Below are 26,623 nucleotides of genomic sequence, written 5' to 3' on the forward strand. Positions count from 1 at the left end.
TTCCAACCCGCCTCTGCTCCAAATGTAATTGAGGGCACTACATTTTGTGAATAAAAGGTTACAACCGGTTTTAGTGAGAATTTGCCATATTCAGCGTGGAGTTTGGCTCCTTGCAGCGCAAAAGTCAGCATGCGTTGTTTGAGGTCACAAATCCAGTTGTGTTCTCTGATTGAAGTGTTAAACACGATACCTAGATATCATATACAGGGTGTAAGTTCGATCCGCACAGCCTCAAGATTCCATCTAAAATTCTTCATCAGTCTTTTAGATGAGTGCCCAATTATCATTATCGTTGTTTTCTCCACATTTATTTGCAGTGAATTGTCCCTCAGGTACCTCTCCAGTGCAGATAAGGATCTCTGCAGCCCGATTGGTGTTTCATCAATTAGGACAATATCGTCTGCATCTATAGTCCAACTGATATTATTGTTATCAATCTTAGGGGGAAAGCATTGAGTCTGAGAGAAGGCTTCAGATACGTCAGATATAAAAAGTTTGAATAACAGGGCGGCTAAGGGGCAGCCCTGCTTGACTCCTTTGTTGGTATATATCTTCTCAGTGAGCTCGCCTGCTTCATTAATTCGCACCCTGATTGATGTCTCTTCATATAACGCCATAATGGGCTGCAGTAATTCAGGCGGACAGGACCACCTCGACAATTTTTGCCACAATTTTGCTCTGTTTAAGGAGTTGAATGCTTGTTTCATGTCGATGAAAGCAATGAAAAGGTTTTTCCCCCGGTGTAAGGCTTTTAATTTCAGCAGGTTTAGTATCATCAGGTTCACTTCCGTTCCGACTCCTTTGGTAAAACCTGTCTGACGAATGTCAAAAGTGACCAGAGCTAATCGCCCACTTGTATAGCTTCTGCTGCAAAAAGGATGCAAAGATCTTCCCCAGAATCTCTAAAAGGGCAATTGGTCGATAATTGGCCGGATCAACACGGCTCCCCTTTTTGAAGATATTTATTATGATGGCTGTGCTCCATGATTTCGGGACCCTTTTGATCGTTGCTATTATATGAAGTAGATGGTATATAAAGGTGGTCCAAAGCTCATTGTTTGCTTTTAATGTGACGTTGGAAAGGCCATCAGGTCCGGCTGCACTGGAGTTTTTTAGTTTTCTGATTGCTATAGAAATATCTGCTCTGGATTCGATGACATCCCAATACTGACTAAATACCGGCGTTTTCTCATTCAGCTAGGTTACAGAGCTTCCAAAAACTTTTGAAAAGTGTCGTTCCCAAGTTGCCTTAGAGATGCCATGGTGGATCTTTGCCTGCTGGGATATTTGTTTGTTATTTATAATGTTCCAGATGTCCTTTGTTTGATGACAGATCATCAGCTTCAGAATACGTTCTCCTCGTTCTTGGTCTCTCATTATTTTAAAGCTTTTCAGCCAATTTCGATATTTTGCCTTAAGCTGTTTCATTAGCATCCTTTTTTTTGACCCGTCTCTTTTTTTAGTTTTCGCAGGTCTCGTTGTAGTTGTTTTTTTTTAGAGGACACTAATGGACTGAAGTCGTGTGTTTTTGTGTAAGAACAAAACTTTGGATGTTTATAGTTTGTCTGGTATTCTGCCAACAGCGCAGAGTAGTTTATTTTCTCATCTGGCGCTATCTCCTCCGAGGTTATCATTTCATTTAAGGCCTTCAGTTGTTTGGTGTTTATTTTTAATCTATTTCCTCTTTGATTTACTTCTAATGCTTGATTGAACAATTCAACATTTCTTGTTAAGTGTGCCTTTAAGGACAATTCAAGTGGGATATATTGTTGGTCTAAAGGAAAGGACGAGTGGGTGGAACAGTGATTAGGGGGAGAAAACATCGTCATGGGGGGAATAACACCACTAGCTCATATTTGTCAACACCTTCCATTAGACAGTGAAAAGATACAAAAGTACCATGATCAGTGGTTGACAGAGATAAAAGGAGACAGGGTAACGCCGATTTGGCCAGAAGCAGGGTCATTTGATAAGAGAGTGTTAGATTTAGTATATACGCACTTGCTAGCAAGGGGAAGCAGTTACAGAATAGAAGGGAAGTGCTGGATCTATGGCGAATGTTCGAGGAAGTGACCTCCACAGCAGAGGTAGGTAAAGAAAGACTAACTGAAAAACAAAAATCACAGGAAGAGGTAAGTGGAACGCCAAAGGGCGAGTGCACAACAACCACAGCTGAGGGGGATACAACCAAAATATATCCGTTAATGACAAGACCAGCAGTAGGATACAGCGAGCCCCTGTACATACCAGCATGTCCCACCACCACTCCCTCAAATGGAGCGGTAGATACAGCACCACCACCCTATGACAAAGGAGGTTTGTATGGCCCAACGAGCGCACCCCCGTGAATTCAGCACACTTGACAGGAGAATTAGACCGCCAGTTAGCGCATGCACAAATAGAGATAACACGGCTGAGGGCACCCTGCGATAAGGGCCAAATGCTGCCTGGGGGAGGGGAGGTTCCTCCATTATCCGTAACAGATCTCTCACCCCCACCAAGCACAACAGGGGAACTAGCACCAACAACACCAGAGCCAGCACGATCCATAACGTCCCAAGGGACACACATACCACAAGGGCGAGAAAAGGAGTGGAGATCAGGGGAGTTCCTATTCCATCTGAATGACAAACCAGTGAGAATTATATGCCCAACCACCCCAGAAAGTGAGCGAGGGGAAGAACACAATGAGGATGGCGAGCAAAAGGAGGCAATAGAGGAAGTGTGGAGCGATCTAGACGAATACGAGGAAGGAGTGGTGGCCAGGGTCCCCACTGCCACATCATTTCGATGACATGGATCCACAATCTCCCCCACGATGGCAGGGTAGATTAAGGCAGCGAGTAGGGAACATGTTGGTAAGTAAGACAAAGAAAGGGACGGTAAGTAAAACAGGAAAGAAACATAAGTTACAGATGCCACTGATACATAAGGGAGCAGGTAGGCCACACTGTATCCTATGGGCCCAAATGGACAAAAATAACTTGTTGAAAGTTCTCCCTCCACTATCGGGAGGAGCTGGGAAATAGAAACATGCATTAAAAAAAAACACGGCAGGGGTGCCACTAGCAATAGGCGATGTAAAAACTTTGTTAGTGTCGGCAATTGGCGATCAGGCAGACGCAGTATGGGAGAAGGCAGGATTCCCTGGAGTAACAATGAGTTGTGACCGCCATGACGGACCACTGTTCAACAACGTTCGAGTGCAAGTATGGGACGCATTTTGGCACACGTTTCCAGACATTCCAGATTTACATTTAGTGATGCAGTGTACAATGGAGGAAAACTAGGATCCTACGCAATTCATACTACGGGTGCAAGATTTGTGGAGAAGCGAAACTGGCACGGCGTGGAACCAGTCCACCGCCTTGTTCTATTTTATCATCAAAAAAGGGCTCCCGAAGGAGGTACAGAAGGCCTTGGACAAAATAGCTGGGATAGAAGCCAAGGGTTGGCCTGAGATTCAGAGTATATTTGTGCACCACTGCAGGAGGATCAAAGAAAGGGAAAAGGAGATAGCACAGAAAAGGCTGGCAGACAAAGCAAAACTGGTGCAGAACAAATTGGTGAAGGTTGCCGCCGTAAATGCCAGCGTAGCCGCAGATAGAGAAAATGAGGGGGATGAAGAAGCGGGAAGTAAGCCAGTGACAATAGCAGCGTTGCGGGCGGCAGGAGAACAAGGACCATGGAATGGAGATGATTCATACAGCGGACCACAGTGGCAAGAAAAACCGTCAAGAGGAAGAGGTGGGTACCGTGGCCAGAGAGGAGGATTTGGAGGTATGGGGAATAGAGGATTTGGTGGGCAGGGGATGAGAGGAGGACCGCAAGGGTATTGTTGGAACTGTGGGTGATGGGGCCATTATTCGGCGGATTGCAGAATGCGGCTTTCAGGGTATTTCCAAGGGCAGCAGCCCATGGAAAATGAACAAGGATGTGGAGGCCCACACCCAGGCAGCCCCTATAGGTTACTAATGGGAGGGGGAAGACAACAAGACCAGTGCTATAACGAACCCCAAATGCAGCAAAGACAGCCACCCCCACAACCGCATCACAGCGCACAGCAACCCATGGCGAGACAAAACGCTGTAGGCAATGCAAATAGTAACTGTTTCACAACGGCTGCAATTGGCGCACCTGCACCATTCTGCGGCGTGACAGTGGTCGGAGACAATGTCTTTTCAGTACCAGGGCAAGAAAGGTATGCAGACTAGGACAGCACAAAGGGAACACTTGCGTGTCCAGTCCTATCCAGCACCCTACGTGCAGAAGAGGAACCACTAGTGGGGGCAGAGATAGGAAACAAGCAGTTTATCTTCATGGTAGATTCGGGAGCAGAGAAATCATGTCTTATGGAAGGGCGGTTTCCACTCTCAGGCAGGAATTTGGAAATGCAGGGGTTCTCTGGGGCTATTTTAAAAGTTCCTTACACTAAAAATCTTGATATAACGGTAGGGGGAAAAACTGTGCGCGCACCCTTACTGTACCACAAAGACGCGCCAATCAATTTACTGGGCAGAGATTTGCTAAGTAAATTGAACATGACCATTGTGTTTACTGAGTGGGGAATAGTGTGCTCCACCCCAGGAGTATGCCCAGTACAAGCAATGTTGATGATTAGCACAGTGATGAATGAAGTTGTGGTGCGAGAAATACCCATTGACATAGACATGTTTATTTATGGCATCAAAGTATTAGCCCGAGTGTTACCAGAGATAACGAGAAAGGAAAGGAGAACACCATCAGATTTTATATTCTACCCAATTGCACACACAGATGTTGTGTCAGGCACGATCATGTCCATAGACATCGAGGCAGTTCAGGTATCAAGCAAACGCATTGTGGTCATAGGATTGGACTTGCATGGGAGTGGAGAACTGTGTTATGCATAGACCCCAACATAATGCTAAGAGACATAACTGATGAGGAATTATTCACTGATAACGAAGATGACAGAGAGATAATAATGGAAATAAGCATACCATGTGACATCATGATTCAGTACAGAGAGGTACACAACCCACTTATGGCTAGCATTAATGCCCCGCCGACAATATTTGAGGAAGACATGGCAAAGGTGGCACCTGAAATTTGGACTACAGGCCCTCAGGATGTAGGATTACTCCATGAGGTGACACCAATAAAGATAAAACTAAAACCAGGTGCCCTACCGCCATGAGTGAAACAATATCCCATATCCAGAGAAGCAGAAGAAGGGATTAGGGAAATAATAAATGCAACAAGGTATTATAGTGCCATCAAACTCCCCCTGTAACACGGCTATCTTCCCGATCAAAAAAGCAAAAGGAGGGACATGTAGGATGATCCAAGATCTCCGCCCACTCAATGACGTCATCCAAAAAGAGTTCCCATTAGTGCCTAGCCCGGCATCAATACTGTGCAGCATACCCAAAGAATCTGCATGTTTTACTGTGGTGGATTTGAAGAATGCTTTCTTCTCCATACCACTCAACACAGGCTCGCAGTACCTGACAGCATTCACACTAGGAAACAACAGGTATGAACATCGCAGACTCCCACAGGGGTTTTGCGAAATCCCCAGTATTTTCAACAGAGTATTGCGTGAAGATATTGGATACATAGATGTAGATAGCACCATTATACAATACGTAGACGATTTACTCATCTGCAGCCCCACAGAAGAAAAGTGCAGAGAGATTCTCCATAACACTTTTAAACGTGTTGGCTGCCAAGGGGTATAAAGTGGACAAAGAAAAAGTGCAATACTGCCTGGCTGACGTTGTATACCTCGGACAGCTAATATCAAAAGATAGGAAATGGATACTCCCAGACAGGGCAGCTGCTATACGCAACATGATCATACCTAAAACAGTTAAAGAAATGCAAAAATTCCTCGGTATATGTAATAATTGCCGAGCATGGATCCTTGATTACGCAGCATACACACGCCCATTGCTACAAGCATTGAAAGAAGCAGAGAAGAGTAGGGCCCCAATAAAATGGACACATGATATGATGGCACAGTACGTTAGATTAAAAGACCTCATTGCAGCTGCTCCAGGACTCGCGAACCCAGATTATGAGAGGGAATTTTTCTTATTTTCACACTGCAATGGGACACTGATGACAGCAGTGCTCACACAGAAAACATCATTAGGACACAAACCATTGGCCTATTACAGTGGAACATTAGATGCAGTGATGCAAGGACACTTTGCGTGCAAACAGTCTCTCGCTGCAGCAGCTTTCGCTATTGAAAAAAGCACCACAATCATGATCGGATGTTCCGTAACACTATATGCAGAACACTCCTTATTTGCAATTCTTGAGAGGTCAAAATCAACATTAACAACACAGAGAGCAACAGCATATGAGATAATAATTTCAAGGCCCCAACGGACACATTGTCAGGTGCAAAACAGTAAACCCAGCAACATTTATTGCAGAACCATGCACCACAGAGGACATGCGGGAACACGACTGCGCCACCTATGTAGGGGAGGGCGATGACATTCCCAAAGCGAGCGAAAACGCCCTAAAGGAAGGAGAGATATATTTCATAGAGTGGTCAGCATCGATAAACCCTGAAACGGGGGAGAAGCATGTAGGGATGGCCATAGTACGCATGGAGGAAGATGGCTATGAAACAATTGTCCAGAAATGCCTCCCATCCCATTACTCTGCACAAGCAGCAGAACTAACTGCATTGATTGAGGCACTGCATGCAGCCAAAGGATGCACAGTAACAATATACTCAGACTCAGCATACGCAACAACCACAGTCCATTCAGGGCTATCTCAATGGCATAGGAGGGGGTTCAGAAGAGCGGATGGCTCACCAGTACAGCACACCGCACTATTGACTGAACTGATAGATGCATTAGCAGATCCATCGGTAGTGGCAGTGGTGAAATGCCAAGCCCATACCAACAACACAGATGCAGTCTCATTGAGAAACGCGGCAGCCGACGCAGCAGCGAAGGAGGCCTCGTATTTCAATATAACACCAATAGTTGAGTGCGTCATAAAATCAGCCAGTACAGGGCCATTGGAAGAGGCGTACAGTAACACACCAATAGCGCAGATAATAGAACTACAAAGGAGAGCACCACAGGAGGAGCAGGAGTTGTGGAACAAACGGGGGTGCAAACAATCAGCCACAGACCTAATTTGGAGACAGGAGACAACAGGAAAGGTAGTGATGCCAGTAGAATTGCTAGAGGTAGCATTCCAACAGCTGCACTTCCCAGCCCACGTAGCAAAACAACATATTACCGCAGACATCCAGGAACATTGGTTTGTCCCCAATTTACAGGAACATTTGTCAAAATGTGTAGTAGAATGCACAACATGCCAAACATACAATTCAGGAATGACTTTGAGAACACTGCGTGGCACCCTGCCACGACCAGTAGGACCATTTAGAGAACTACACATAGATTACGCTGACATGGGAGCGATGTAACGGAGCAAGGTATTTAATTGTAGTGGTATGTCCCTTTTCAAGGTGGGTGGAAGCGGGTTCATGTCCCCACCCAGACGCGAAGTGTGCAGCGAAGTTTCTGGTGCGAGAGGTCTTTTCTCGTTGGGGAATGTGTGATGTGATAAGATCAGACAACGGCACACACTTAGTGAATGACCTTTTCAAGGAAGTGATGTCACTCTTAGGGGTGAAACACAAACTGTGTTCCATTTATCATCCGATGGCGAATGGAATGGTGGAAAAGATCAACGGATTACTAAAGAGTAAACTATCAAAATTGTGTAGTACGCTGAAAAAGAATTGGGTGTATTGCTTACCCCTAGCACTGTTTCAACTCAGAACGCAACCATGCAAGGACCACCATCTGAGCCCCCATGAGATTGTGACTGGGAGGCGAATACACACACCGCTCTCCCCGATTAGGAGAGCATCAGATGCACACAGAGCTGCCACAGTGCTGGGGGAGGAATTTAAGGAATACCTGACCCAACTGACGTGCGTAGTACGCAGCATAGCGCGACAAATTGCACTACCATTTACTGAGAATGCAGCGACTGATACTAACATGCCAGCTGCAGACAGCCCAAGCGGGCCACTGATGCCAGGAGCACAAATTTATGTTAGGAGTTTTGTGAGGAGATGGAATTCACCAAGGTTTCATGTCCCCTACGAGGTCATTTATAGTACGCCCACCGCAGTTAAAGTTAAGGGACTGAAATATTGGGTGCATCTCTCAGATGTGAGACTCAGACTGAACAGGAATGCGCAAGCGGCACCGCGGATGAGGTTCAGACACAATGATAATGTGATTTAAGTAAATAGAACATGTAAAGGGTGAGTGTGACGACACGCCCTCTGGTTAAAATGAACTATGTCCATGCCATGTTTCCCCTTCCACTTTCTTTTCATCACTATCTCTCTCTCTCTCAATATTGACATGAAATGCTTAGAGAAAAGGACATAATTAAGATAACAGTGAACAAAGTGAATAGCAGAAATGAGTAAATAATGAAAAAGTAAATATGTAGATATACAACTGTATTTATTTTGGTGACTTAACAACTTTGTATCGCCCCTCCAGGTGGCAAATAGACCAACGCAGCGCAATCACCGAAAACACCATTATGTTAGATAGCAATAGGGACGCCAATAGGGCTTAGAGGTTCAGCAATGTTGAATGTGTTTTGAAATGTGCTGCAGTTTTGTTTTAGGTCATGTTGTTTTTCATGGCCTGGTACTATACACTTTTATCTTTGGTTAATGACATGCACAAGGGGGGGAGTGGGGCTAACTTGATATGAGAAGGTTCGCACTTAATATGGACTGGAGTAAAGATAATGTGGAAAGAAACGTATGACATTGAGGCTAATGATACAAATGCAATGAAACCTTCAGAACACTCTGCCGCCGATCCAACAAGTTTGTCCTTGTTACATCTGAGTATAAATATAAGTAATGATTATGAATTGAATGTATATGATGGCGACTACTATTGGCCAAGCAACGTAGCTAACACAAGCTCGCATGCACAAATGACAGTAGAGCCTACCTCATATTACGCTGCTGCCACTAATGAATACACACATGATGACATATTTAACAGTAATGACACAGCTTGGGAGGGGATGTTCCCAATACACTACCAAAGAGTGAAGAGCCACAAGGAGGGAGGGAGAAGGAGGAAGAAGAGGGGGGCAGAAGGGAAAAGACATGACATTTATCATGACGTGGTGTTAGATGAGATAGAAGAACCCCGCCAACCAGATCAATCAAACAAGTGGTATGCGGACATAAGTGCCACGGCAAAGCAGGCAACAAATGAGAGCTGTTACATTTATTCGCTCATACCACATGCATCAGGGACACCAAAATGTTAGTGCCACAGGAAGTGCCCTTGTCTGAGGCCCAGTGTTTGATTAATTTGGTTTTGTGCAGGATAAAAAGCACCTTCCAAGCTCACACCATCACAATGGAAAAACTGGAAAATGAGAGAACATGCACAAGCAGACGCCAAGGAGTAATTTGCCTTAAGGAACCATTTCTTGTCATGAAAGGCACGAGGTATGCAGAAAATAAATGGCACGAGGAAACTATCGAATGCAAAGCAGAAGGACTCCGAGGGTTATCCAATGACACCTTCCAATGGATAAAGGAAATATGTGCCCCCATCTGGTCGCAACATGTCACGAAGCTAACGTGGGTCACAGCGTTGGAAAAACCTATCAAAATACAGCAAGAAGTACCACATGAACTGTGTTTCCATGGGGAAGGAAGAGTGAACATGGGGGAAACAAAGAAATGCAACAAGACGGTAATCATACCTGACATGAAGAAAGGCACCGCTGCACTAATGTACATGTACTGGATATGCGGCAAACAAGCCTATCTACACCTCCCAACAGCATGGAAAGGTACATGTGCCTTGGACACCCTCCACACAGCCCTGATGGTAATACCAGAGAGTCATATACACGGAAAAGAAGGCGAATCGGCTGGCAAATCGGCAACAGGGCAATCGGCTGGCATATCGGCAGCAGGGCAATCAGCTGAACCTTCGACAGCGCCCCAACAAATGATAACAGAAGCTCCAACTTACGAACTATTGTCAGAATATGAACTGAAGAAAAAACTAACACGAAGTAAAAGGTCCTCCAATTACATCTCATCCGAATCATCGAAACTCCTTGCTGAGATCCCGCAGAAGTGCAAGCTCTTTTCATCAGCAGAGACATTTTTCACATCACTCCTTGCCCCGGGACTCCAATCACGAACAAACGCCAAATGGTTGCTGGGAGCTCATCCAAATGGCTAACGACACTGAAGAAGGGTTCAACATTATAAAAATAGAGCTCCGTGCACTGCACCTAATGACAATGCAAAACAGATATGTCCTAGATCTCCTCACGGCAATGGACGGTGGTGTTTGCCGAAAAATTGTGGGGGCGTGTTGCTTGTTCGTGCCAACTGAAGATGCTGATAACAGGACACTCTCACATGTGATAACAGCAGTACACAATTTAGGAGAGAGTATGAGAACAGAAGGTGGTGCAGAGGAAAGCACATGGTTCGACAATCTGTTCAGCTGGATACCATCATGGGTAAACGTGGCAATGAAAATACTCGTCCCCATCATCGTCTTTGGGCTCCTTTTCTTCTGTGTGTGCCAACTGGGACTCCGGTGTTGTGAAAAGAGCATGCCTACCTCAACTATGATGATGGACTATGATGATAGTCACACTACCAGCTGCACCTCCTCAGAGGTATTCTTCCTTTCCTCTCCTTCCCCCAGAAGGTCACTGTCTCTAGAGCACTGGTTCTCTCTAAGCTGGACAATTGCAACAGCCTCTTTCTAGATCTGCCTGCTTCCACTCTATGCCCTCTGCAACTCATCCAGAACAGGACTGCAAGACTTGTCCTTGGCCTCAAGCCCAGGGATCGTATCTCTCCAGGACTGAAATCTCTGCACTGGCTCCCGGTGGCTGCGAGGATTAAGTTCAAAACTCTCTGCATCGTCCACAAGGCCTTCTGGGGTCTGGGGCCTCAATACCTTCAACTCTCTCTTCCTAGATACCTTCCCTCCCGAGCTCTTCGCTCATCCGCCTCCAACTCCCTCAGGGTCAGTCGCTTCTCCAAGCAACGAGTTGGTGGCAGATCTCTCTCTTCGCTGGGGCCTCCCTCTGGAACAGTCTCCCTGCCTCCCTGAAACTTGAGGAGAACCACCTGCGGTTCCGGAAGTACCTGAAAACCCTCCTCTTTGCTTCTGCTTTCTCTCCCCCTCTCCCCTGCTAAAGTCCTGGCTGTTACTGAAACTGCACTGGTTACCTGGCCACCCATCTTATCTTGGGCCCTAGCCTTGCCAGTTGCACGCCTGCACTGCCACCCTGGCTGCCACCTGTGGACTGTTTTCTGTATCCCGACAGTCCCCCCACTAGCACTTATTTTCTGCACTCACCCTGCACTTGCCACCTGCTGGCCGTTTATTTATCTTGTTGTTCTATTATCCCATGCACTGCACTTTCCCCCCTCCCCCTTCCTTTGCACTTGTGCGATCTGAATGACACTTGGACTAGTAAGATCATTGTCTGTCTTCCCTCTGTTCCCCCTCCCTTGCCTCATCGCGCTTTGAAACACTCGTGTATAGGCGCGTTATAAATGCCACATCATATCATATCATAACAATGGGCCAACCGTCAACGGTAGCTACTATGATAGATGCACAAATACAAACAGGGGAATACAACACACCACAATACAGGATGACAGCCATTTACAGGCAATACGGGGACAGGGTTGATAATTTACACCACACAACAATAAAGGAACCAACGGAGCTGCAATGGTACAGAGAGGTATGGGTGGACTTGGATGGAGATGGTGGGATCTACTTGATGTGTACACCAGACGAATATGCCAGAAGAGGGAATAACCTAAGAAGTGTATGCAGGGCTTGGATGCCAATAAAAGGCGCCCCCACGTGGGACGAAGCAATCGCGGAGGCTGAGTACTACCGAAGGGAGAATGAACAGAATAAAAAATAAAATATCTGTTACTTTAGATGTAACGAAAGGGGGGAATGGGTGGGAGCGAGGGGCCAGCAGGCCCCTCTCTGCCTTCATTTCTCAGTACAAGGCTTAGACCAAGTGCCTCAAGTGGTGGGTTCACCCCTTGCCCTTATGCGAATTTAACTTTCGTTGACTTTCGTGTAGCTGGGACCACTGAGCAGGACACAGGGCATCCATCTTTTGTGCCCCCTTTCGATTCCATCTTGGTGACCAGGCCTCACTGCGATAGTAAAAAACGCTTCTCTCCCTCTCCTCACTGCGATCAGGCACACAGAGCACATGGCCCCTACCTTCGTTCCCACTCTGACTGGAAAACTCTGCGGCTCCATTCTCACGCTGAAGCCGGAGGTATTTGCAACAACTAATAAATGTATCACATCAGTCTTCCTCTGAGATCACTGTCCTGCATGTGAACCAGCATGAACTAAGCACATAGCTCGTTCATCTCCACCAACTTGTTCTTGCCCCGCACTCTTGCCAATGGAAACTTACTGCCATTCTGACCATGTGTCCCTGCAAGATATTCCTTTCATGTGCCAGACTGCTGACCATGCTATGAGGCCCACCCAACAGACCCCCAACTAACATTAGACCCCTGCTGCAGTATATCGTGCCTAATACTAACAAATGCCACATACCTGAGATTTTTGTGCGACTAACCCCACAGTTCAATGAGAGTATTATAGTGGTCAAGACCCTTAAACCTGTGACCTGTATAACCCAAATGTTATAGATGATATTGACACCTGTGTGATTTGTATAGTGACATGATAAACTACTGAGGGTCTTTTGATCAACCATTATTTAGTGCATGCATTATTTAGAGTGTATTCATTAGCTTAGATAGTGACCACCCTGCTTCACGGCGACCTGACCTTCACCCATTCGGAGCACAGATATCTGACGTCCATCCTCCAGCCAACCAAGCAACCAACCAGGAGGAAGAGATGATACCCACACCTAAGACACCACCCTGGCGGACCAATCCGGGTCCAACGTAGCATCATATGTTAGATATGTCAGTGTGCCTATATAATGTACTGTAACAATAATTTTGCCAGAGCGCTCTCAGAGATCTAGATAAACTTTTCCTTGAACTTTCGCAGCCTGCTCTCTTTGCCTTATTCCCCGCCCGGGTTGTGTCTGTTTTATTTTCTTGTCACGTGTAAGTCGGGGAGGGCACAAACACCACGTAGCACTGTTCTATATTTACAGATCATTTGTGCTTCCAATTTGCAAAGCTCTTTCTGTTTATCTCCCCATCTTGCATACCTGAACACTGTTCTTAACCCAGGGAATCTAATCCCTGCTTTGTTTTCCATTTGATGTTGTTCCTTCCAATGTGTAGCCCATGGTAACCAATTATCATCTTTCTGTAGTGTGTGGATTTGTTCCCTAACTCTAAATATTAGCTCTTGTATAGTGCTCCCATTATACTCCAATCCACATACACAGATTATGGCTTACACTTCACATTTCATTTTGCAATTAATTAACTCTCGTATATGCACTTCTTCTTGGATGTTTATTTTCAATGTTCGACATTCGTGTCCATACTGGTACAGGGTGTAATGTCCACATGTGGAATCCATTCAAATTCTGGTGCAACCAGGTAGCACTTTTAGCCATCGGTTGTAGAAATGAGGGGCTTAAGTGATTCTTTAAGGTGTGTGCCTTAGTATATGCATTTGTAGTTTTATTCTCAATAAAGTCTACTAAATCTCTATCTAGAGTGAGTAGTTTCCAGTGTCTATATAAAATGTCATAAACTCACGTACTGTCAACTCACTACTGTCAACAGATGTTACCATGGTTACTTTCAGGAAGTTCTCTGTTCTATTTCTCACATTGGGTCTTAACAGTTCATGGCATATGCGATCAACAGAGGCCTTTAGGTACAGGCTTGGCATCACACAAAAAGTTGAATGATACTGTATCCACCAGAACAAGAGCAAAAGTAGAACGACATTGTTTGTAGGTAAGGTGCCATTAAGCAAAGCCACTCAAAACTTCTTGGCATAGCTCTGCAACCACAGAATACTTCAGAATGGTGGAAATGGTACTTCCCAGAGTCAGGTGACTGTTGAATTCATCCCCATGGGTCTGGTTGCATTTGCAGGCCTTTTTTTAGTTCATACATGTGGGACTCTATCAAAGTTTGGATCTTTGCTGGAGTCATTTTAACTCAGCCTCTGGTATGTATACATGTCTCAAGTACCCAAGAGTTGTACTTGCCAGCCCAGGTCCAATAGAGCTGGAGTAAACATATTGGAAAGCCCATTTTCCTTGCTTTGGTTAAGTCTGATCTTTTGGAAAGTATGTGTCAGTGTTATTGGAGGACTTGTGACCCTGCATGGCTCCCCCTTGTTTGTGAAATCAAAGGTTTGAGGTTCCAGCTCAGGCAGTTCTCTGCACCATGCCAACAAGGTATTACCTTCTGTACCTCAAGCCCCAGCGACATTCACCCCACCTTCTGACTTCTGCTTTATATTTAGCATCCTTGCCTTTGTTAATGCTATGTTGTTTTTCAATACCTCAATCCCCACCTTCTTGTTATTCGTTATTCTTTCATGTCAAGAGCATGTCTTGACCAGTCCTTGGTTGATGTCACTACGAATAGTATGGATCGTGGTTGGATGGTGTGGAGTAGTAATTGGGCCTAGACTATAGACGTTTCAGCTGATGGTGTGAGTGCCTTCGACTGCACCTTATATTGGTTGGCTCTGTGGTGAAAAGGAGACATAAATGTGTATGTATCACCCATAGGCTCTCATATCTAGTTTGCCACTTTTTATATTTGTGAAAAACATTTCTCTTTTACCAGGGGTCCTGGTTCTGGAAAGATAAAAACAAGGATTGAGAGCATTTGAATGTTCTCTTGTTGCCACTGACCTTATCTGTCGTCTCGTGTCTGCAGCTGTGCTCTGTTCTGGGGAGCGAGAGTGGGACATGGGTTCCCTGCTACTGGGCATTTTCTATTGTGCACTTGAGTTTCCTTTCCATAGTTTATGGAACTCAGATCTGTGAGATACAGAGATATAGAGGACTGCTATCGTTCCTTTGTATTTGGTACTCTCTGAACAACGCGGCCACTAGAGTAAGCTTTACCTGCTTGATGGTGAACAGCGTTTATGTTGTGTCTGCCCTTGGTGTTGCTGAATGCGTACTCTTCGAGTGATCATCTTGTGTCCCGTTCTACCTGTGGGTGCAAGCGAAACGGGTCAGACTGGGATATTGTTCCGGTAAGCTGAATTAAATCGCACAGAATATTAGAATGCTTACTTGTACTTTTTGATGTTTGAGCCTTCATGAGATTGACCTGTGTACTCAGAAGTCTCTGTGTTACCAGGGGCAGTGTTTCTGCAGTGTGCCTGCGTATTTGGTCATTATTTAGTTGTGTTTTGCACAAGCGCGTGTGGTGGAAGCGTCAACAGGCAGTGTTTCCTTCTTTTGCCAGAGCGTTCTTGTTGTCAAGGAAACATGGTCAAAACATTTGAATGTTATCTGTGAATATTGGGGTCTGTATGGTTGGCGAAGGATGTACGGATCTAAACTATGGTACTGCGCTTTGTCCAGCATGTTGGTTAGTATGTTTTGCATATTGCGGGTCTGCGGAGACCGTGTCTTGATTTGGGAAGAACTGAGGTGGGAACCTGCATTGATGTCCATGTGACAGTGTGGCCAAATGGGTTGGAACATGTGGTTGTAGAGTTAGTTTAGCGACCTATAAATGTTGGTATGAGATTGTTGAGCTCGTCAATGGTAGTTCTAATTTTTTGAATCAACCAGGCATGTTTATGTAATAGGGCATTGCTAATGTTGGTTTTGTTTTGCAAAAGGTCCAATATCCACCTCCTCACAACGCCCACTCCTAAGGCCCTGCCTACCCCTGTCCACCACAGTAAGCCCCTCCCCATTCCCCCAGTGAGCGTGATTGTGTCCCCCACCCTCTCCCATGCCCCTGTGAGCGTGATTGTGTCCCCTACCGCCCCCATGCCTCCTGTGAGCGTGAGTGTGTCCCCTATGCCCCCATGATTGGCACTGTGTCCCCCACTATCTCCCTGCCCCCCTGTGAGCGTGATTGTGTCCCCTATGCCCCCTGTCATTGCCACTGTGTCTCCCACCCTCCACCTTGCTTCCCATGAGAGTGATTGTGTCCCCTACCCACCGTCATGCCCCCACTGACTGTTTTATGCCCCACTCCCTCCCCCATGCCCACTGTGATTGTCCTGATTGCCCCCTACTTCCACTGACTTTCCCTCCTTTTGTTACTTCAGGCACTACCCCAATTGCCGTCAGGCATAGTAATTCATAGCTGTCTGTCTTGTACAGACTCCCTCCCCCCATGCCTCCCTCCCTACTTGAAGACTGGCTTTACCCCAATTGTCGTTAGGCATAGTAATCGTATCCACCTTTCTTTCTCATTCCCTGTCCTCTCCACCTTCCTCCTCCCCCTCTCACGTTAAGCCATGGCACTACCTTCAGTTGCCGTTAGGCATAGTAATCGTACAGGCATGTCTTCACAGCCCCTCCCCTTCCTCTCCCTGCCTGCCCTGCAGTCATCTTCCCTTCTTCCCCCCTTTTTATGTATATTAGTACTTACTCATATCACCTGTCTTATGACCTCTGATAGCAGCTTGATTGTCCCCCCTTCCCTCCTGTTCTTCTCTTCCAATGTATTATGATAGTCACATGTCTGTTCCTCTCCTTCTCCCTCTCTCCACACCCCCCCTCCTCCACTCTCCCTCCTCTTGTTATTCATGCACTACATCAATTGTCATGTTACTGCTGGTTTTGTCTCATTCTCTCCTTCCCCCCTCTCTCCTTAATTGTTTCTTGCACTTGCACCATCTGAAATGTTGCCAGGCTGATTATGATAGTTATTTTTCACATTCTAAATTGTTTCAAGGACTTGTAAGAATGTAATTGTATTCTCCCATGCTCCCTCCTTGAAGCGCTTTGAAACACATTGGGCCTCAGTCCGAGTATGGAGGTAATCATGGCGCTATTTGCACCATGACTACCTCCCATACTGGTAGCGAGTCATACAAGATGAAAGCATGTTCAAAAACATTAGGTCAGGACACCTTTTGTTATACTACAATCTAATTACTCAAAGTCCCTGCCAGAATAGGGTTAACCTTCAGTTCTATACCAGTCCTGACACCTGGCATCCTTTTATCTCCTGGACTCTGGACTATTTTATTCTGTACGCATTTGAGTGTTTTCACTTGCAAGAGCACAAGGATCATGCACAAGGTTTGACTGCTGCTGTTCATCTTGCCCCCACTCCCTCACTAAAGATAACTTGCAGCACTGTGGCCTCAGGACATAATTAATGGGGCCCCCATCTTGGATTCTGGTGGGCTTGACATGTTGGATGCCTGATTCTGCAATGATCCTCCCTCATCCAGGTGTGTATATTCGGTCTTTGTAATGGCAGTGGTTTATGATCTGAGCCGTATCCTTCTGATCAGTAATACGAAGGTTAGTCAGAATATGGCCAGAAGTTAGTTCCTGTAATGTATGGCCCACAATATTGAGCTGTGCATGTGCATGCTTGGGACACTGTGAGAAACAGGGGCTCATTACGAAGTTGCTGGTAAACTGCTGGTAGTACTGGTGGCCTAATGGAAACCTCGGCTTACTGTTTCTGCCGCCTGATATTACAGGCAGCAGCGGAACAGTAAGTTCCCATTCCCATGGAGTCCAATAGGACTCCCTGGGATGGTAGCCACTGAAGAACCAGCACCATTGTTAACGGTGCTGGTGCTTCTGGAACTATCTGCCGATAGGGGCCTGAACTACCGGCAGGTCAGGCCTGCCCGTAGTTCACTGCCCTTACCAGCAGACATGGAGTATGCCGGTACAGAAAAGGTGCAGGTAACCGTTGTTACCAGCACCCTTTTCCAGACTGGAATGCTCATAATGAACTCCTATCTCACTGTATCACTAGGAAGGTGGATGTCAGTGTCGGGGGGAAATTCTGCCGGGGTCGGCCGGCCCCAACTCCTCCCGTATATCCCAAAAGAGATAGAGTATGAGACACACGCAAGAAGCAAGGTGACTCTGCTGTTTATTAGACAAAACGGCAGGGATGGGTCAAGGATCGTACGCGTCCGTCCTGACACACACACAATCGTGGGGCTCGCAGGCCCTTTTTACCTTAGTATGACGCGCTACTTGCGTCACCTTACAAAGTTTAGCAAAAAACCTATTTCCACTCTGGATTGGTTATTCGAGTGGTAGGGTTAGTATAGCATACATATAGAGAACAAGGTTAGTGGTTGAGGGTTAGTCAGGTGATATACTTGGGCTGTCCCTTCAATTTGATACATGAAAATTGTTACATGAAGACCTCTGAGGATTGGTCAATGTTAATGGCGTCAGTGATAAGAGCCCCATGTTCTGATTGGTCCGCTCGCGAGCCCCCCAGTCTGAGACTATCGCTGTTCTCAGCTCGCGGTGCACCTGTCATTTGCAACAATGTTTTACTATGGGTAGGTGTAAACAATGTGAGGATTTATTCATATGTTGGGAGGTTGACTACTCCCACTGCTGCAGATGTCCAATGAGTCTTTTAATTGTATCTGCCTGTGTCTTAAAACGTGGGATTCAGGCGTCTCCTTCCTCCTGGGCTTGGCATCCTGTCAGGTTTGGCTTTGTCACGTGAGGTGGGACCGTGTTTGAGGCAAAATTTAGCACAATTAATATTGTTTTTCCCATTGTGTGCCTGGTTTATCTTGCAGGTGCGACCTTGGCGTTGGCTTGCGGCGTGCGAGATTGCAACATCGTGCCCTTGGCGGTGTGCTTTCGCCGGGCTCATTCTGCAGGGTCAGCAACCGAGCTCTTGCTCATTCAATGTTCATGGAAGCTTTTGCTTGCGGCCTACTTGGGCCTGGTGCATAGGTGGAACCCTTTGATGCAGAGCGCTTTAGGTTACGGTATCATATTGCCCTATCCTCAGTATCGTGTCTCCGTTATATTCTTCATTATGGTGCATGGTTCTTAGAAGAAGCGTGAGCAAGCCTTTTTAGATAAGTTCATTATGCGTCTTGCGTTTCTGCATTTTGAGAGCCTATGTGGAAAATAATAAAGATGCACGTCCGTGAGAATGTCTGTCGCCTACGTCATAGCACTGAGTATATTCTTCGTGTGGATTGGTGTGGGAGTGTCCGGTGTGCATGTTTGCACAGGTGTGCTAACCGTTGGCTAGGTCGTCATGGCATCTCTAACGACGTGTTGATTTAGTGCTGGATGGTTCAGTCGAGTCCATCCATGCCGCAGGTGTCGGCATGTGCAGGGCAGGCTGGTGGGCACATCCGTATGTTCCTGTACCAGGGTATTTGGTCGTCTGGTAGATGGGCAAACTCCTCTCGTGGCGGGTGTCTGGGCCGTGATCCTCTAGGCCAAGCGCGAGAGGGGAAAGGCGGGAGCCTGTTCTTCCATTCTCCCACTTCAGTCCCCCCTCTGGTCGACTTGTCGACCACAAACATATCCTTTTCTTTATCTCCTCTTACTCTCCATATTTTAGTTATTCCTCCCAAATGTCCATAGTGGTTAACATGGTCTTCAAATGACCAATACATATATTCACAGGTTCCTCCAGGAGTGCAGTATACCCATTTCCCTATGTAGCTCTTTGGGTTTCTTGGGTTTTCGAGCTTCACAGATGGTGGGTCCAGGTGGTTGGTGATGATCTGGTTGCGCATCTTCTCTCTCTCTTTTATTATTGTGCCTGTGTGTTTGCCGTCATCTGTTGGCATCAAGAGGTGCATACCAACCATTTCGATCATCCCGTCTGTGGTGCGTGCCTTCCGGGACTTCCAAAATCTTATTATGATCAGTGTAGCTCCAGCCAAAATAGTACATCCAACTATAATCTTCAGTCCATCTGACAGCCAAGATGGCATCCATGACCATAATATTGAAAACCAGCTCTCATCCTTTTTCACACCTTTACTTTCATCCATCATTTTTGAGTGCATCTGGGTCAATTGTAAAACTGCTTCTGTCAGTGTACCATTGTCAGCATCGTTGGCAGGGCTGAATGTGCAGCATGATTGTCCTATCTTAGCGCAAACTCCTCCTTCCATTGCTGTGAGGAGGTCCAGTACATATCTGTTCTGAAGCGCTACCATCCTCACAGCTCGCAGTTCCTCTTTTATTGCGTTGAATCCATTCACTGTAGAGTTAATTGTCATCATTAGTTCCCACCTAGTTATCTGGAGCCATTTTGCGTTTGCGTAAGCCTGTAGTCCTGGATGTATAATTGAGGAGAAGAACATTGCTGCTCTGCTGAATAGTCTGTGTTCTGGCGGAATTGAAGTGAGTGCTGTTTCCGACCTTCCCCACAGGTAATTTCCTGTCAGAGGTTCTCCTTGTCTTTTCTTCCTATTCAGGATGGTGTTGTTGCCGTTGTTCCTGTTCTCTTGCCCCTTCTGAAGCTGTGCAGATCTCTTCTTCCTCTTGTTTCCTTCATCCATTTTGGGGAAATTCTCCATATTCACATGTTTCTGGGGCACCACTAGTGATGGTACATTAACGTGTACTATTGTGCATACACCATTCCACAGAGAGGGCAGTGTGTGGTATGCCTTGTCTCCACAGGCCCAGTAATGGTCCATTACTACTGCTGTTCCTGCTCCCCCCTCAGGTAACTCCATCACGCTTTCACAGTTGGTGTTGTATCCTACGTCCACTTCTCCTTTATGTTGGTAGCATACCTTAGGCGCAGTTAGCGGCAGTAATGTTATTGGGTCTTCATCCTTTTCCATCCACGTGAGCATGGGTACGTACTTGACCCAAGTCATCCAACATCTATGGTTGTGTCCATCAATAGTTGAAATATTTTCTCTTGTTACCATGTTGCTGCCAACCACTCCTATGTCCCATTTGTTGTTCATGTACACCTTGCCTGTTATTATCACCAGTGGTCTTTCCCAACATCCGTTTTTACCAGGGACTTCAGTGGCGCACCAATCACATGGTAGGTACTGCAGTGTTACTTTCTTTGTTTCTCCTTTTTCAGGACCACTTGTTATGTATTTGAATCCTTCAGCATGTAAACTGCTCTTGTGGTAACTCAAATAAGTCTTGAGGAAGTTGTTTTCATATGAATATGTATCTCGTGTTTTCCACACCAGATGCACCACTGTCCCTTGAAATCTTCCTTTCGTCTGGAACAGTGCCAGGTATATTATACATCGTGCTATTTTTTCATCTATCTCCGTGGCAACAAATGTTCGAGAAGCGCTCATGGCGTATGGAATTAATGAGCAAACGTAGCAGCTGTCTTCTATTGTCTGTTTACCTATGTGGGTCATGTGTTGGTACCATATGTTGTGTGAGATGTGTGCTGAATCTTGTATGTAGTTGTCAATACCTTTATTATCTGAGTATGTGCTGCGTTTAACTCTATTTTTCTTGTGTGGGATTTTACTAGTACCACCTGACGTAACACCTGTTGCAGCTGGGGGTGGGGGTGCATTAGGTTTGGGTACAGCAATAATATCAATAGCATAGCTGTACTGCCATACAGAGGCAGCCAAGAACCCGGTGATCATTAAAATCCCTATCAATTTTATTACAGATGCTAATTTCACCGGCATTTTGCTCTTACCTTGCTGCAGTCCGGCAGCTTATTCTTGCGACGTTACAGTTGCCCGCCTGAAAATTCTTAATATGCTTGTTATTAGTGTTAGTTGTCGTTTTTTAAGCTCTCCCTATCAAGTAGTCATTCAGTGCCCAGGCGAAGAGCTGTTCCCACGCCAATCTAAGCGATCTATCTCTTAGGGCAGGCAAGTATGGTTGGAGGTGGGGCATTGAGTGTTCTATGGCCAAGAGGAATGCTGTGTAGTAGACACGTACCCTCCTTCTTTTCAGGTACGTTGGCCGTTTTATTTCATATACAAATTGGTGTGACAATTCTTCCAGGTAATTATCGTCTGAGGGTACCATCTACTCCTGGGCAGTGAATTGGTTAGTTATCTACTTTCTTAGTAGTACAATAATACGCTGTACCTGCATGTGCGAGAGAAAAGAAAGAGACTATTCAGGTGTTTACATGTGTATATGTGCAAGACAATGTCCTTCAGTTCAGTTATTACTACAGTGGGTAGGGGGTCAATGGGCAGAGGGTTTGGGGCTCAACTGGCGGAAGTCTCTTTACTCTTTGATCGTGTAACCATGGGGTGGGCGGTATGGGGATCACCCCTTTCTTGTCTAGTAGTTGTCTATGGGGAATCTGGGGGGTGGCAGGGTATGGGGACACTTAGGCCGTTAGTTGCGGTAGAAGTCTCTTCCTCTGTTGGTGACGCTGTTGTTGTTCTTTCAGTGGCCCTGTCGGTGGCGCTGGGGCGGGTCTGGAGTTTGTAGATCTTTACGTCATGTAGGTGGTTCCAGGCACGTTTGTCCTGTAGCTCTACTGCTCTCGTTGATAACTCCTCTACCAGATGGGGGCCAGTGAAGCGTGGGCTGTTCCACTTTCTGTTGAAATTGCGAAGTAGTACGTGGTCACCTTTAGCAACTTTGCACAGTCTTTCCTTTTCCAATTCTTTATCCGCGTCTTCTTGTTGACTGCTGTTAGACCCGCCCCGCGTGCGCTCGAGCTGTTGAGACACAAACACTACACTAGTAATCAAAGAAGACACATATTGGTACATTTCATCACCAAGGACATTTGCAGTACTCTCGTGGTCGGTAAATGCTCTTGATGTTGGCGTTAGGGGAAGGCGCATTTGACGTCCGGTAACCACCTCGTGAGGGGTGAGGTGGTGGTCGGAACCTGGTCTATTCCTTAGCTCAAATAGGGCTAATGGAAGGCAATACAACCAACTCTTCTTTGTTGTTTGCTGTATTTTTGCAATTGCCTCCTTTAATAGGCCATTCAGGCGTTCACATACACCGTTGGCCTGTGGGTGGTATGCACATGCAAATTTATGCTTGATGTTCAGTAAGGATGTGATGTGCTGGAACATTTCGTTTGCGAAATGTGGGCCATTATCTGACCGCCGTACTTCGCACATTCCCCACCTTTGGAAGACCTCCCTCACTAGGAATTTAGCTGCTCTAAATGCATCTGGGTGTGAACAGGGCCCTGCTTCAATCCACCTCGAGAATGGGCATACTACTACAATCATATACCTATTTCCTTGACATACGTTGATCATATCAACATAGTCAATATGGAGATGTCGGAAGGGTCCCTCTGGCCGGGGTATAGTACCTCTTATCACCTTCAGAGTGTGACCGGCCGTAAACTGTTGACATGTGAGACAATTGCTGATAACATTTGACACATGAGAATTTAACTCGGGGCAGAACCAGTCTTCCCTAATTCGTGCTGCAATTACTTCCTTGCCTGTGTGGGCTGGGTGGTGTAGTTGGCTCAGGGCGGTGTTCAATAGTGCCAGTGTTATTACAATCTTCCCAGTGTCACTCTGGCGCCATAGTGCGTCGGTTGGTGACATTGTGCATCCTCTTTTTAGCCATATTTCTTTTTCGGCCATTGGTGCAGCCGCTTGTAGCTCCATAATCTGTGTGGCTGGGAGATGGGTGTACCCTTCTCTTATCAACATCTCCTTAGCCATTCCCCTCCCTCTCCCTCTCTCTGACTCTGGGGGGTTCCATATCTCACCAAAATATGCAGCATACTTCGCATGTGCATCTTCTGCTGCATTCCCTTTTGAAATGTGGTCTTCACCATTGGTGTGTGCGGTGCATTTGACCAAAGCTAATTCTTGGGGGTCATTTATTGCTTCAATTAGTTCAGCCAATAGGAGGGCATGTTGCACTGGAGTGCCATCAGCTCTCCTAAACCCTCTTCTTCTCCATTTTGACAGCCCTGAGTGGACAGTGGACGTAACATATGCGCTGTCGGAATATATGGTCACTCGTTTGTCAAAGCTTTCCTTCAACGCCAAAATTAGTGCAATTAATTCTGCTGCTTGAGCGGAGTAATGCTGTGGTAGTTGTACACATTTCATTGCCACACACACCGGTACCTCCATCATTTTTACCACTGCTGCCCCAGTCCTCCTTATACCATCCCTTTGGTCGATAGTTGATGACCCATCAATGAACAGGAGCTCACCTCCCTCTAGTGTGTTTTCTTCAATCTTTCTAGTACATGAGTACATTTCAGTTATTTGCGTACAATCGTGGGCATAATCTCCTTCCTTGAGTACTTCTGCTAGGAACCTTGCAGGATTGACCGTGCTACATATAACAATTGATAGTTCAGCTCTGGATAAGATGATCTCATAACCTGATGCCCTTTGCGTGGTTAGGGTGGACTTAGGTTTATTCAATATTGCAAATAGTGCATGTTCCACAAACAGTGTAGTTGGGCACCCCATGGTGATTGCTGATGCTTTTTCTACCGCAAAAGCAGCTGCGGCGAGACCTTGTTCGCAAGGGAAATGACCTAACATCACAGGATCTAAGTGGCCACTGTAAAATGCTACTGGTTTGTAGCCCATGCTTGTTTTTTGAGCCAACACTGCTTTCATTACTGCTGAGTCGCAATGTGAAAATATAAAGAATTGTCGCTCATAGTCTGGGGTTGCCAGTACCGGAGCAGTTGATATCGCATCTTTCAGTTCATCAAAAGCCTCTTTCATTTCCATTGTCCACCCCAACTTTTTCTCCCCTTTATTAGCTTCCTTTAACGCCTCATGCAGGGGTCCTATGTATGAGCTGTAATCAAATACCCATGCTCTACAGTAGTTGCACAGACCCAGGAACTGCTGCAGTTCCCTCACTGTTTGTGGCACTGGCGTTTTTGAAATGGCCTGTGCCCTTTGTGGTGCAATCTTTCTTCCATGTTGGGATATGAGCTGACCAATGTAAAGTACCTGTTCTTGACAGTAGTGTAACTTTTCCATGTCTACCTTGTAACCTTTTTCAGCCAATATTGTCAGCATCTTTAATGAGTCCTCTCTGCATGTTCTTTCGTTTGTACTGCAAATTATTATGTCGTCGACATACTGCAACACTGTGCTTTCCACTTCAATGTTACCCAAATCCATCTGTATTACTCTGTTGAATATTGAGGGTGATTCGCAGTACCCTTGTGGCAATCTGGTGTGTTTCCACTTTGTGTTTCTGTAAGTGAAGCTTGTCAGATCTTGTGAGTCTGGGTGCAATGGTATTGAGAAAAAAGCATTTTTAAGGTCGATCACTGTAAATCGTGATGCTTCCGCTGGAATGCCACACAATATCGTGGCCGGGTTTGCGGCTATGGGGTATTCTGCTTCTACTATGTTGTTCAAGGGCCTGAGATCCTGTATGAAGCGCCAAGACCCCCCTCTAGCCTTGCGCACTGGGTATACAGCCGTGTTACATGGTGATTCTGAGGGGACCAATATGCCATTATCTATAAGGGCCGTTATGGTTTCATATATGCCCTCATCTGCCTCTTTTGATAGTGGGTACTGTTTCACTCTGGGGAGTATTGCACCTTTTTTCAATTTTATCCTTACCCCCCTATACTTTTAATGCACCCCACGTCATAGGGGCTAGTAGTCCATAATGATGTGGGTACTTTTGTCATATTCTCCTTAACCCTTTAAGTGCCAAGGACGAGGTATCTCGTCCTTGGAAGTGCACACGCAGTGCCAAGGACGAGATAGCTCGTCCTTTTTGGCACCTTGTTTTGAGCGATCCCTGCAAAGCAGGGATCGCTCAAAACTGTAATCCAACCCCCGGGCTATGTGAGGGGGAGGTCCCCCCTCACTGCCCGGGGGTTGGATTTCCTTCAGTTACACGCCGACGTGCGTGACGCACGTCGGCGTGAAACTGAAAGCAATTCCACCGCAGCAGCTATTTTCGGCTGCTGCGTTGGAGAGAGAAGGTGAGTGCCCTTCTTGTTCCGCCTCGATCTCCGGCTGTATTTCAAGCCGGAGATCGAGGCGGGTATCGTTGGAAAGGGGAGATCTTCCCCTTTCCAACGGTACCCATTGTGTGGCTTTGCTGCCCGCGGATCGGGCGCAGGGCGCCTCGATCCGCGGGCAGCAACGTCACGGATCAAAGACGATCCTTTTGTGACGCGTGGGGGAGGGGGGGCTGCTTACTAGGTAAGCGGCCCCCTTCCCCCGTGGCCCCAAAGCATGGGGCCACAGCGCCAGGGACCCCTGGGGGCAGATGATCACTGCCCCCAGGGGTGGGGGAAAAAAAAAAAAATCAAGGGAAGGAGGGAGGTGGGAGGGGGTTTTGGGCCCTGGGGCCCACTGGGCCACCAGGGATTGAGCTAAAAGTGGTGTCCCTGGAAAGGGGACTTTCTCCCCTTTCCAGGGACACCACTCATATGCCGCATTGCTGGTCACGGATCAGCGCAGAGCGCTGATCCGTGACCAGCAACCCACTGAACCACCATGGATCTGTTTGTGAGTTGGGGGGGAGGGGGGCTGCTTCAGGTAAGCAGCCCTCTCCCCCCCCGGCCCCCAAAGCATGGGGACACATGAAAATGAACCCTGGGGGCAGATGGCTGGCCATCTGCCCCCAGGGAAATATATATAAAAAAAAAAAATAATAATCTGAGGGATGGGGGAGGTGGGAGCGGGTTTTGGGCTTTCTCCCTTTCCAAGGACACCAC

This window comes from Ambystoma mexicanum, chromosome 7q, assembly GCF_040938575.1.
Source record: "Ambystoma mexicanum isolate Mex_15411 chromosome 7q, UKY_AmexF1_1, whole genome shotgun sequence".
Taxonomy (NCBI): Eukaryota; Metazoa; Chordata; class Amphibia; order Caudata; family Ambystomatidae; genus Ambystoma; species Ambystoma mexicanum.